General features: G+C 46.4%; 1 protein-coding gene across 7 annotated transcripts in view; it reads right to left on the bottom strand.

Moving 5' to 3' along the window:
• SH3RF1 (SH3 domain containing ring finger 1) overlaps positions 1-13,759 on the bottom strand; it is a 156,506-nt gene that overhangs the window by 34,027 nt on the left and 108,720 nt on the right. The window lies entirely within an intron of this gene.

A 13,759-nucleotide genomic window follows, 5' to 3' on the forward strand; every position in this document is an offset into this window, starting at 1 on the left:
CAGACCAACTCCTTCATTCTTCTTACCCCAAACCCATCACCCAGTGAGATGGAAGACCAGCTCTACAATGCTAGAGCTCAGGGGTCCGGGCACATCTCCTTCCACACTGAGCTAATCAGACAGGAAAACCAGGACCCGATGACTTTCTATGGAACTTCACAGAATTTTGTTTCTTCAAGTACACACACACACACACACACGCACACACACAGGGTTTAGTTGTGCTTACACACTGTTGGAATGCAATTTGATTTCAAGTTGGCCACGGGCTATATGTGGCCTTTGCTGACCTGCCTGCTCTGTGACATCTTAGGAGCTAAAACCTCGCAGCCAGTGCCAGGGGTCAGCAATCTCCCAGAGGAAGTCTGTCTGAACTTCTGTGCAGCTTTCTCTCCACAGCCTTCTCTGGCCACAACCCGTGTTCATGAATGCACTCCCCACCCACAGAACACCTGTTCTGTGCCCTAGAACACCCTCCTCCAGCCATGGGTGTGGACCAGCTGCTAAGGGTGGACACGAGGGGAAACACAGCACCCTGGCATGGACAGCATGGACACACGGGATTTGTCGATCTGAAAACCGTTAATGTCCCCTTTGGGGAAACTCTGAAACAGAGAAAGAATTAGTCTTACGAGAAGCATAAATAAACATAGGGAAAAATATTGACATAATAACAGCAGTAGTAACAAGGCAATTTAAGAAATATGAAGATACTTTCTGTGTGTGTGGTTGGCCTCTTTGTCAAAGAGAATAACGTCTTTTTAAAAGACAGGACTTCAATTTTTCTAAACGAGAACAAAAAAATCTAATGAGAACAAAGTAGAATAGTCACGTTTTCCATAAAGTTTTACAGTGGACTTGGTCTCTAGATTCTGAGCATCAGAGCATGGACACAGTAGGTCTGCATAGAGGAACCTTTTCTAATTCATAACAGAGAGTTTGTTCCTCAACATGATGGGTTTTCAATAAAACGCAAATAAAGACTTTAAATATAAATTATGTAAGTAATATGTGTTCATTATTTTAAACAGGAGATGGTGTAGATTATTATGAGCGAAAGGTGACAGGCCTTGGCCAGTTTCTGCCTTCACCTCCTCCCCCGACCACCCTGGACCTGTTTCCCAGATCTCTCCTGTTTGACAATTCAGAACACTCCCTTGCATGTACTTTCCATGGAGATGTTGTTAATTAAGCACCTGCCTGGTTAATTTTAACACAAAAGAAACTACACTCTCTCCACTCACAGCATCTCATGAGAAGCCTTTCCTGTGAACAGAGGCAGGCTGGTTGTGTGGTACCCACCCATCTCCTCCTGTGCATCCTGCCTGTAAAGCCACATCCACAAGACAAACTCCCAAAAGTGAAGCTGTCAAGTTAAAGTGTAGCCTAAAGCATTTTTGAATGGTACTGCCAAGTTGCACTTCCAAAAGAGTGTCCATTTTCATCACCTCTGACAAAAAAGTGAATAAAAAGTCCCTGTTTCTCATACTGTTGCCAAAGCCTTTGACTGTGTGGATCACAATAAACTGTGGAAAATTCTGAAAGAGATGGGCATACCAGACCACCTGACCTGTCTCTTGAGAAAACTGTATGCAGGTCAGGAAGCAACAGTTAGAACTGCACATGGAACAACAGACTGGTTCCAAATAAGAAAAGGAGTACATCAAGGCTGTATATTGTCACCCTGCTTATTTAACTTCTATGCAGAGTACATCATGAGAAACGCTGGGCTGGAGGAAGCACAACTGGAATCAAGATTGCCAGAAGAAATATCAATAACCTCAGATATGCAGATGACACCACCCTTACGGCAGAAAGTAAAGAAGAACTAGAGAGACTCTTGATGAAAGTGAAAGGGGAGAGTGAAAACGTTGGCTTAATGCTCAACATTCAGAAAACTAAGATCATGGCATCCGGTCCCATCACTTCATGGCAAATAGATGGGGAAACAGTGGAAACAGTGGCTGACTTTATTTTTCTGGGCTCCAAAATCATTGCAGACGATGACTGCAGCCATGAAATCAAAAGATGCTTACTCCTTGGAAGGAAAGTTATGACCAACCTAGACAGCATATTAAAAAGCAGAGACATTCCTTTGCCAACAAAGGTCCATCTAGTCAAGGCTATGGTTTTTCCAGTGGTCATGTATGGATGTGAGAGTTGGACGGTGAAGAAAGCTGAGCGCAGAAGAATTGATGCTTTTGAACTGTGGTGTTGGAGACGACTCTTGAGAGTCCCTTGGACTGCAAGGAGATCCAACCAGTCCATCCTAAAGGAGATCAGTCCTGAGTGTTCATTGGAAGGACTGATGCTGAAGCTGAAACTCTAATACTTTGGCCACCTGATGCGAAGAGTTGACTCATTTGAAAAGGCCCTGATGCTGGGTAGGATTGGGGGTGGGAGGAGAAGGGGACAACAGAGGATGAAATGGTTGGATGACATCACCGACTCGATGGACATGGGTTTGGGTGGACTCCGGGAGTTGATGATGGACAGGGAGGCCTGGCGTGCTGTGGTTCATGGGGTCGCAGAGTCAGATACTACTGGGCGACTGAACTGAACTGAACTCATACTGTTAGCAGTATCAGATGTTATTGATGTTTCGTTAAAATTTCTAGCAGTTACAATATTAGGCATTACCATTTTTTAAAAATCTCTATCAGATGAAGAGGCAATTTGTATTTTCTTTTGTTTTTCTCTATTAATGAGACTAAGTATGTTTTTTTCTTTCCCTAGGAATTGCTTATTCCCACACTATCCATTTTTCTTTTGAGTTGGTATTTTTCTTATACATTTATGAGTTCTCTTTATATAGCATATAAATCTTTCTTTAATATATTTGAATACTATATATGCATGTATATATATATATACATATACAAGAGTATATATATCCTCCTTGGAAGAAAAGCTAGGGCAAACCTAGATATTGTATTAAAAAGCAAAGATATCATTTTACTGACAAAGGTCGGTATAGTCAAAGCCATGGTTTTTCCAGTAGGTATGTATGGATGTGAGGGTTGGACCATAAAGAAGGTTGACCATAAAAGAACTGATGCCTTCAAACCGTGGTACTGGAGAAGACTCTTGAGAGTCCCTTGGACTGCAAGGAGATCAAACCAGTCAATCCTAAAGGAAATCAACCCTGAATATTTACTGAAAGGATTGATGCTAAAACTGAAGCTCCAATCCTTTGGCCACCTGATGCGAAGAACTGACTCACTGGAAAAGACTCTGATGGTGGGAAAGATTGAGGGCAAGAGGAGAAGGGGACGACAGAGGATGGGATGGTTGGATGACATTACCGACTCAATGAACATGCATCTGAGCAAACTCTGGGAGATGGTGAAGGACAGGGAAGCCTGGTGTGCTGCAGTCCATGGGGTCTCAAAGAATCAGACACAACTTAACAACTGAACAACAACATATATCCACGAGTTAGAAATGTTCCAATTTAGCTTTTAACTTGATATATATTTGTCATACATAAATATTTCTTGGGTGTGCAAATTTATTCATCCTTTCCATTATGGTATCTTAAGCTAACATCATACTTCAAAAATCTTCTTTTTCTGCAATTATTTTTTACAAATAAAATCACTTTTCTCCCAGTGTATTTATGCTTCCTCCCTTTGTCTGTCTGGGTGCTTTAACCACGTGGACATTTTGTTTTGTGTAAAGACAGAGACAGGGACAGAGCATTCTTCCTTCCATGTGGCCCAGAAATTTACATAACCCCATCCTTTCCTGCCAGCTCGGAAAACCCACCTTCACAAGTGAGAGTCTCAACAGAGACCCCTCTGCTGCACTGCCAGGCCAGTGCCCGTCCCCAGGGACGATGCTGTGTGGTGGGAATTCACACCTCAGCCTCCTTGAAGCAGAAATGAAAGTGTCTGCCTCACATTACAGTCCTCTGCAAGGTGCTTTCACAGTGGCAATGGGGAGTTTGTATGTTCAGTCAGTTTTTCATTGTTCTCTGCAATTTGCGTAACAAGGCTTTTGTTTCTGGATGATCTAAATACAAAAGTAAGCTTAGTGTTTATTCATAAAATAAGATTTCCCCAGAACAGAGGAATAAACAGCAGACTGAAAGGGTTACTCAGGAGTGTCTTCAAACCGGTCCGAAAAAGCCTTCCCCAGGTAGCAGCTCCATTTAGACGTCTGTACAGATCTGCTGAAAGAATAAAAACACTGGTGTCCCAGAACCATCATAGGGATGCAGTGGGGAGGGGGGGCGGCCTCTAGACCAGCACTACCCAGAGAAGCGGAACGGTAGCTGCAGGTGTGGCATGAAATTTTCCAGTAGCCCCATTTTAAAGAATAAAAAGCAGCAGGTAAAATTAATACTGCGTTTTATTTAATATACCCCAGATATCACCACTATGGCATGTAATCAACATGAAAGTTTCTGAGATAGGCACATTCTTTTTTTGTACGAGTTTTGCCACCCACTGTGCACCGGACACCTGCCCTGCATCCAAGCTGAGACAGGCACAGCGTGAGTGGCCCCCAAGATGCACAGGAGGCTCAGGGGGCACCTCCTAAGGTTCACTGAACACAAGGAACATGTGGGACAGGAAGGACCTCAACGGTCCCCACCCCACGTGGCAGCTCTGCCATGTCCTGAGCTGGCACAGCTGGCTGGGCACACAGCACCGTAAGCCCCGTGTGCCACAGGACCGGGAAGGGCTCTCTGGGACTGGCCTCACATCCAGTCAGGAGGGGGAAGCCCCAGCCCCTCAGCTCTGAGCGCATGTTAACTGTCTTCCCTCTGGTGGGCCTGGCTGTCAGAAAATAAATACACTGGAAGGTTCTGGAATGCTCTTTTTCAGGTTTCTGATTTTGAGATGCAAGGGATGAAGAGCGGGGAGCACGCCATCAAAACCCTGAAAGAATTTTCGTTCAGGAAGCTTGAGGAGAGTACTCTCCAGAAATCCAAGCTCCGAGCCCGGAGGTGAAAGGCCCAGGGGGACTCGGGTCTCTGCCCTCCCCAGCTGAGTAGTCCTGGGGGCCGTTCAAACGTCCCGGTTTCAGTCTCCTCATGAACCAGGGCGGGAACCCCCGTCCTGCGTACCCAGGGGCAGGGGAACACGCATCGCCACAATGACGCGACACACAGACGCGCCTGCTCTCACGTGACCTGAGACCCAGCCTGCCCTCCACCTGTCCCGTCACCACGTGTGTCTTCTATTTGTCAGACATCACACAAAGCTGGACTTGACGATCTAGAGAGTTTTACGTACATGCAATGTACAAATGCCTTTTCTCAACCCAGAACACAAAGACCCCTTCAGAGAACACAGAGGCCGAGACCTCAGGTCTACAATGACTGCAGTCAAACCTGGAGGAGACATCCCCCTGCCCCTGTGTTCTCTGAGCGACTGTCACAAGCCTAGCAAGCTAAACACTTAAGCTTCTGTAAAATATCCTGACTTTTCCATCTGAACAACAATTGAAACAAAAGCAATCTGCAGCAGTCTTAGGAGACTTAACTTCGATCCCTAGGTTGGGAAGATCCCCTGGAGCAGGAAATGGAAATCCACTCAGTATTCTTGCCTGGAGAATTCCATGGACAGAGGAGCCTGGTGGGCTACAGTCCACGGGGTTAGAAAGAATCAGACATGACCGAAGTGACTTAGCACACACGCACGCACTCTGCAAGCCAAGCGTGGAAGCCCTGTAGGTATTGCCAGCTGGGGTCTCTGCAGGGGCAGGAAACTCAGAGAAGACACAGGGCCAGGAGGGTGAGAAGAAGACCCCCAGCCGCTGCCCTGGAGACCAAGGAGGCAGGAGACAGGGGCGGTGGCCGTGGTGGTAACTCTTACAAGGAAAGGAAGAAGGAAGCATCATGGCAGGTGTCGCCAGCACTGACAGAACAAAGCAAGAGGAGAGCAGAGGGGACACAGCCAGCAGTCAGGAGGGTGATGACCACAGGGACTGAGGGAGCCAGCGCTGGGAATGCTGGCAGGAAAGGAAAGAGAGAGGGGTGTGCAGACAAGGGAACAGCCTGCGGAAGGCGAGAGGCTGCCCCCTCTGACAGGAAGGGGAGCCCGGGAGTGCACACCTGAAATGGAAAGCACGTACACAGGTGTGGCCCAGCCCAGGGAGAGCCACCCCCAAGACGAGAGACCCCAACAGCGACCACACCAGGAGGGCCAGAGGGGCTGGGCCCCAAAGCTGCACGGGGGTGTGGGACTTCCGTCTTCCTTCCCACCTGCAGAGAAACGTTTGTTCACACAACCATGAGGCAGGAAACTGGCCACGTTGCTGCCATCAGGGCGGCTGCTCCACAGCTCCTGACACAGTTTCTGAAGCTCATCAACTTCACCACAGGGGCCTGTCCCCAGGGGCTTCACAATTAAGGTGAAATAGACCACACACATGTGCAGAACAGGGCACACTCTCATTCTGTCTCTCTCAGGACACAGGACAGGCCTCAACCCTTGCTTAATAGAAAGCCACAGTCACTACCAAATTTAGTATGTATGTAACAATGTACTAAGAATTTCAAATGACAAAATTTAAGGCCTTAAAATATGGTGGTTTTGATTAAGGTATGATTTCTCTCTTAAAAAAGGCAGCCTCAGTAATCTGAAGTTGTTGAATATTTCATCACTTTTGAAAATCAACCTTCTGGGTGTTCAAACTTGAAAAGCTGTCATTATTCTTGATAAAATATCAAAATGTCCTCAACACTTCTAAAGTGAAGCTTGACGATCATAGTGACTGTGTGCCAGCCTTAGGAAGCCTAAGCACATGAGTTTGGAGGCAACAGCAAGGCAGGGGTCTAGGGCAGACCCAGGCTGTTGGAGAAACACCACAAATCATCTCTCAGTTACTGGATGGGTGTCCCCAAACAAGACGTTTAACTTATTTTAAAAATGGAAAAATAACTAAACTACAGTGTAGCTCCCGGAATTCTTATTTCACAGTCACAAAAACTGATGGAGAGTAGCACTGCAATTGTGTAGAGAAAGGCAGAATCAGACATGTACTGTCATTAAAGCACACAGAACAAGAATGAAAGCATATTTACCAAAATGACATGTGATGGGCCTAAGAGTTATTTCTTCCCAACTCCTCTGGAATATGATTATATCATAGAAATAAAATGATTAGCAGTATTCTTCATGTACAGTGAGGCTCCCAGGAAAACATGGAATCCGGTACACACATCACTACCCTCTAGGCACAAGCCAGGCTGTAAGAATGGACAAGCTGCAACCGGGGAAGTCTGACGCAAGGACTTTGTGTTTTGTTTCCAAAGGAGAATCAGGAAAGAACAGCTTCCTGAGAAAGTTTCCATCAGGACCCCGAAGAGAGATGAGTTTCCACAGACACATGGACAAAGAAACATCCCTGATGAGCTGTAAAGACAGAAATTCCAAGGGACCAGCTTATTGACGGCCCAGGGGGATACAGCCAGGCTAAAGAACTAGTGGACTCCTGGGGAAAAGCACTGCATACATTAGACACCAGCTGGTCATTCACTTGGCCTCTGCTCCAGGCTCGACAGGACGCTAGCGTGTTTATGTTCTATGAAACTGCCCGCTCATGCAGCGAGAAATAAATAAACGTTAGCCCATCTTTAGAATCTCAGCTGTTGGAGGGTTTTCCTCACAGAAAACAAAAGGAAACTCTTAAATGGGAAAGAGGCTGCTGCGTAATAGATGGAGCGTAAACTGCCAAGTAAACCCTGGCCTAATTTCCTTTTTTTCTGAGTAGGTCTGGGCAGGTTGCCTCCAGCTGTCCACAGTGAGCAGGGTTTTTCCTGGCGTCCAGAGCCAATCTGCCCTGAGAACTTCAGAGTCCTAGCTCTCATTTCTGCCATTGTGGTAAAACAAAATGCCACTATTGCTTACCCCAACCTGACAACACTCAGAAGATATGAGAACCATGAGCACAGACAGAGCCCACGGGGCTGAAGACACTAGTGAAAGCAGGACTGGCGCACTCAGCCAATGAGACTTGGAGATGAATGAATGTATGAGGCTGGGCATGGAGTAAGTCTCCCTCATTGATTCCTAAACACTATCTCTGAACTGCATTTATAAAAATTAATTTACCTCAAAACTGAAGGAGAAAGTATGACAATCGACTGTCTTCCTGACTTTCCAACAATTTTATAAAAATTACTTCAGAATTGAAGGGGTATTGGGGAAGCCAAACAATATAGTAATTCTCTTTACAACTTCTCCCCAATTCTCCTACACTTCTAGTTTTAAAAAAATGATTTCAATGAATTGAACATTTCACTTTTGCATCTGAAAGGAAAAGAATACACCCTTAAATATGAATGACAGAACATCCTTTTATATCATTCAGTCTGCTGCTCTCTCTGACTGAGAGATCAAAGCCAATGGCTCTGATCCTTGGCTCTCAATCTCTAGGGCAAAGACTCTAGGTGAAGGAGTAAAGTGAACCATGCTCTTAGCTCCTCTGAGGGGCACCTTGGCAAATTCAAACTCTGTACCTAAACCTCCACGTGTAACTCCCTGGAACACAGATGACGTTTCCCAAGCCCCTACGTCCACAGCTCTCACTCCCCTGAAAGCCGCACCTATGCTCCTGGAGATACACATGTGGTTTTCCGTAATCAGAGCTGATGACACACTTCTGTTCTCTGGCCACAGAAGTATCTCCCAAGATTTGCTACAGGCTGATTCTGAAAGTTGAAAACAACAAACAACACCTAGTCATTACACCTTCAATATGCATGGTTTATTGTGTGTCACTGATAACTCCATAAAGTTACTTTAGAAAAACGAGGATTCTTAACAATGAGGCCACCATACTTCTGCTCAAAGTGGGCCAAAGGAATAGTACCAAGCAGGTGAGAATTCATCTCAGAAACAATCAGGGAGATAACCTGGAGAGGCTCCAGGATCTAATGCACAGGGTGTCAGTACTGTTACCTTAGTCTGGAAAATTCTAAACTAGGCATAACCAAGAACTCATCCAGCTTCATTAAACAAACAAACAAACAAACAAACCCAAGAACTTCCAGAAGTCACTGGAGAGACTCTGTGCTTTGAGGATGGTGATGTCCGAATGTAACACTAAGATAACTCGACAACAAAATGGCAGTTCTAGCTGAAAGAGGTGAATGTCAGCAACATCTAAATCCAGTTCGTTTCTGGTGTCGGCTCACAAGGTCCTTAGGCTGCCCACTCAACCAGCATTTAGTGAGGCGACCAGGAGTAGTGCTGTGCACGGGAGCCCAGGTGAACCAGAGGAAAAGACATTGGACCCACAAGCTCAAGTTCCACCAAGGGGTGCACAGGGCAGAGGGCAACATCCACAGAGGAGACACAGACAGGGGACACTGTGCGGTGCATTTCAGAAATTACAAGCGTGGTGGTGACGGCTGTAGTTACCCCCAGCACACACACCTCTCACAGGTGCAGGCAGTGCACAGCACTACTAGACCAGCTCACCCCGTGGCTCTGTTTTACAGATGAGGACACAAGGCACTCCACAACCGCTGGTCCAGCCAACACTGGAATCCTGGCCTCTGGGCTCAGAGTCCAAGTTCTTCCAGGACCATAGCACCCTGTGTGTGAGGCAGGGCAGCTGGAGAGGAAGAATCACTCTGGACGCAGAGGGGTCACCGGGCAGAGATCTAACTGAGGGATACAGCCCCCGCCATACACACCACCCCGCCCCCCGCCAGCACTAACCACAGAACAAGACTGCAGTCCAACAGGCCATGCCCACTTCACGCCACCTTCACTTTTACATTCCAGCTGTAGCAGAGTTGCTAAACAATTTTTTTTTTGTTGGAAAAGCTGAGTGATAGTTTATATGAATGACTAGACTTAATAAAAATGTACAGCTCATAAGCCCACAATACACAACAATGTTTGAGTATCGTCCAAAATGCCATATTTAGCACTTACTTCATCCCAACTTTTGGCATGCTAAGAATCATGTCATCTTTGTCCAAATGACCCTGAAATGTGAGTGAGTCAGCTCTGAATTAATGAGAGTGTTAAAATCTTCCATGCGGTTTTGGAGGAGCCTAGTATTTCTGAACAAAGAAGGTATCAAGCTACTGGCTTCTTCTGAAACCACATTCAGTCCTTGACAAACACAGCCTTTTACACACATCTTGATGTGGTTTCTCCAAGAGTCCCCTGGGTTTCCCCAGGGAATGTCTATCTTCCTTCCTTCTCAGTTTCCAATGTCCAGGGAGATCCATCCAAACAACAGAATACACAGCCTCAAGGCTCCGATGGGCCAGTCTCCAGGCAGGGTATGAGGTGATCAAGGCAAAGACCCCTCCTTTTTACAGAGACCTGAGGGGCGGAATTCGAGGACATTCACATGGCCATTCTCTTCCTACTCACCTCCCACCAGACTCTCCTCTGTTCAAACCCTGAAGATTCTGGTACTTTAGTCAGAGGTCATTTGTCACCTCCTGTGACACAGGTCAGGAGCAGGATACACAGCCCTGGTGCCAGAGGTGGGTGGGATTGAGACAGGAGACGGAGGGAGGGGTGGGGGGTCACAGGGGAGGGGACAGCACCCCAGCAGTGCCTCTAACGCCCTGGGTTCCCCACTCAGCTCTCTCCTCACCCACTGCTGATGCTGAGCTCCCGACTCGAGCCCAAGATCCTGCTGCAGGCCTGCCCCCCTACCCCAGGCCATCCTGATCAGAGCTGCTGCCACGGGCAAGTCCCGCCCACGGGCATCTCTTCCAGCCCTGCCGATGAGGCTGTGACAGCCCGGCTGCTGCTCTGGGGACTTGGCTCTGAGCTGACTTCCTCATGAGATGGGACACTGGGGCCCTTAAGGGACTGTGGGGCTGTCCTCTGGGTCACGTCTGACCTGAGCTCTGGACCGCGGTGCACAGGATACAGCGGAGTCAGGCCCCTGAGACACATCATCACACGCACCTTCTTGATCTTCAGGGGTAAGTCTGGGGCAGCACCGTGCAAAAACCAGAAGTACCTAACACGGTGGAGACCTAAATGTGTGTCTACAAGGTGTAAAAAAGTAATTTACAACTGGGTTTCTGTAACATTGTCGGTTTTTACAGCGCAGACAGTCTGAGCCGTGAAGGGGTTTATGGAGCAAGAGAAAGACATTACTCGGGAAAGAGCCCCAGTTTGTGATTCCCAACACTAGCTGGCTTCACTCCATGTGAGGCTGCCCTCTACTTTAAGCCACCTGTGCTTTACTTAACAGTTGAATTTTGTAGGTTGCTACTGAAATCTACCCACCTCCTCCCCTAAAGGCTGAACCCCATGCCAATATCCAGGTGCCAGGAATGTCCATCCAATGGCCAGACATCAAAGACAAGCTAACAGTCCCCACCCTCCCCCCAAGACAGACGATCTGTTCACTCGTCTCAACTGGCCAAACCACGGTTCAAATGAGGAAACTACTCTTGTAAAATCAAGAGGCAGGAGAATGCAAGTACTTTCTACCTGGGCAGACGTTTATCTTCCCAACTGAAGTCAGAGTAAATAATCCCCATGACTCAAGTGACTCTCAGTGACTCTGGGTTTGCTGTGGGTGGATCATTCATGCCCATCACGCAATTCTACACCCACCGGGTAACAAAAGCACGGCAGTCCTCTTGCACACCTGCCTGCTGTGGAGGCCAGCACTTGCACGCCAAGTGCTGGCTTGTAGCTCAGCTCATACAGGTGAAGACAGGCTCTTATTACTAAGCTCGTGTACTCACGTTCCCGACAATAACCATCCAAATACCCAGAAACACATGTAACTTTCCATCACCACAGTTAGAATACGTAAATAATGTACAGGAAGGATTACCTGAGAGCTGAGAATTTCCTCTGTTCTTTACTTCCAAAGAAGGAAAAAAGATGTAATAAACAGGAACGTTTAAAGGATATGAATAAAACTCAAGGTGTGTACACAATCTGAATTACCTTTCCATGGTTATATGGTAGTTGAAGTAATTTTTTATGAAAACGTGGGCCATCTCACTGTCTATGGGGGAGCCTGAATGCTGGCTCTAATGACACAATTTGTCATTTTTGTTCTCAGGATCATGTCAAAACAAATGCCTCAGGTGAAAAGGCAGGAACAAAAGTGATGTGGTTATTACTTTGTTACAGGCTTAAGATACATGCGTTCAGTTCAGTTCAGTTCAGTCGCTCAGTCGTGTCCGACTCTTTGCAACCCCATGAATTGCAGCACGCCAGGCCTCTCTGTCCATCACCAACTCCCGGAGTCTACCCAAACCCATGTCCATTGAGTCGGCGATGCCATCCAACCATCTCATCCTCTGTCGTCCCCTTCTCCTCCCGCCCCCAATCCTACCCAGCATTAGGGTCTTTTCCAATGAGTCAACCCTTCGCATGAGGTGGCCAAAGTATTGGAGTTTCAGCTTCAACATCAGACCTTCCAATGAACACTCAGGATTGATCTCTTTTAGGATGGATTGATTGGATCTCCTTGCAGTCCAAGGGACTCTCAAGAGTCTTCTCCAACACCACAGTTCAAAAGCATCAATTCTTCGGCACTCAGCTTTCTTCACCGTCCAACTCTCACATCCATACATGACCACTGGAAAAACCATAGCCTTGACTAGACGTACTTTTGTTGGCAAAGTAATGTCTCTGCTTTTAAATATGCTATCTAGGTTGGCCATAACCTTCCTTCCAAGGAGTAAGTGTCTTTTAATTTCATGGCTGCAATCACCATCAGCAGTGATTTTGGAGCCCAAAAAAATAAAGTCTGACACTGTTTCCACTGTCTTCCCATCTATTTCCCATGAAGTGATGGGACCAGATGCCATGATGTCATAAGATGTCATACATGCGTTAACATCTTAAAAACAGAATTACCTTCAATTTCCCAAACAGCCTATGTGCCTCTTACTTTCTGTCCTGTGCACACGCTGGTCATCCTGCGTGAGTGTCCTTTCTGCTGTAAAAAGGCACCGTTTCCATTTTCTTGGTAAAGCGCTATCTACCCACCACAGAGACATCGTAAGAACTCACTTCTTCTCAGAAGCCTTCTGGGATCTCAGCTAACCTTGCAGGGTTGTCTGGGCTGGTGTTCGTTTCAGTCTCTGAAACTTTGTTTTGGCATTAAATTTTTTTTTTTAATTTTGTTTATTTTTTAATTGATGGAAAATTGCTTACAATTTTGTGTTGGTTTCTGCCATACAACAATGTAAATCAGTCATAACTATATATAAATACTCCTTTGTTTTTTGTATGAAATTGTTATGACTAAAGGACATGAAACTTTATTATATATGATGTTATAAAGTGAAAGTGAAGTTGTTAGTCGTGTCCGACTCTTTGCGACCCCATGGACTGTACCCCGCCAGGCTCCTCTGTCCATGGGATTCTCCAGGCAAGAATACTGCAGTGGGTTGCCATTTCCTTCTCCAGGGGATCTTCCCGACCCAGGGACTGAACCCGGGTCTCCCGCACTGCAGGTTTACCATGTGAGCCACCAGGGAAGCCCATGATGTTATAAGGCCTACTGTAAATTATAACTTCCTAGTTCGTTTTTAATTTAGTTCATTTATTCTTTAATACAACATATTACTTTATACATACTCCTAAAGAGACTTTGCTGAATCGGATTGGTCACATGTTTCTGAATAAAGCTGATTAAAGTGGGGAGGGTGGCTAAGTGGCTGCTGGGATGAAGTGTGGGCAGTTCATCGCTTATTTAATATTGACTGGAGGCTACCCTGCAAATCAGTGTTTGAGTTCTGACGTGCGGCACATAAACACACAGATACACGCATCTCCCACCTTAGTCAGGA

Source organism: Giraffa tippelskirchi, chromosome 1 (genome assembly GCF_054371585.1).
Source record: "Giraffa tippelskirchi isolate mGirTip1 chromosome 1, T2T-mGirTip1v1.2.pri, whole genome shotgun sequence".
Lineage (NCBI taxonomy): Eukaryota > Metazoa > Chordata > Mammalia > Artiodactyla > Giraffidae > Giraffa > Giraffa tippelskirchi.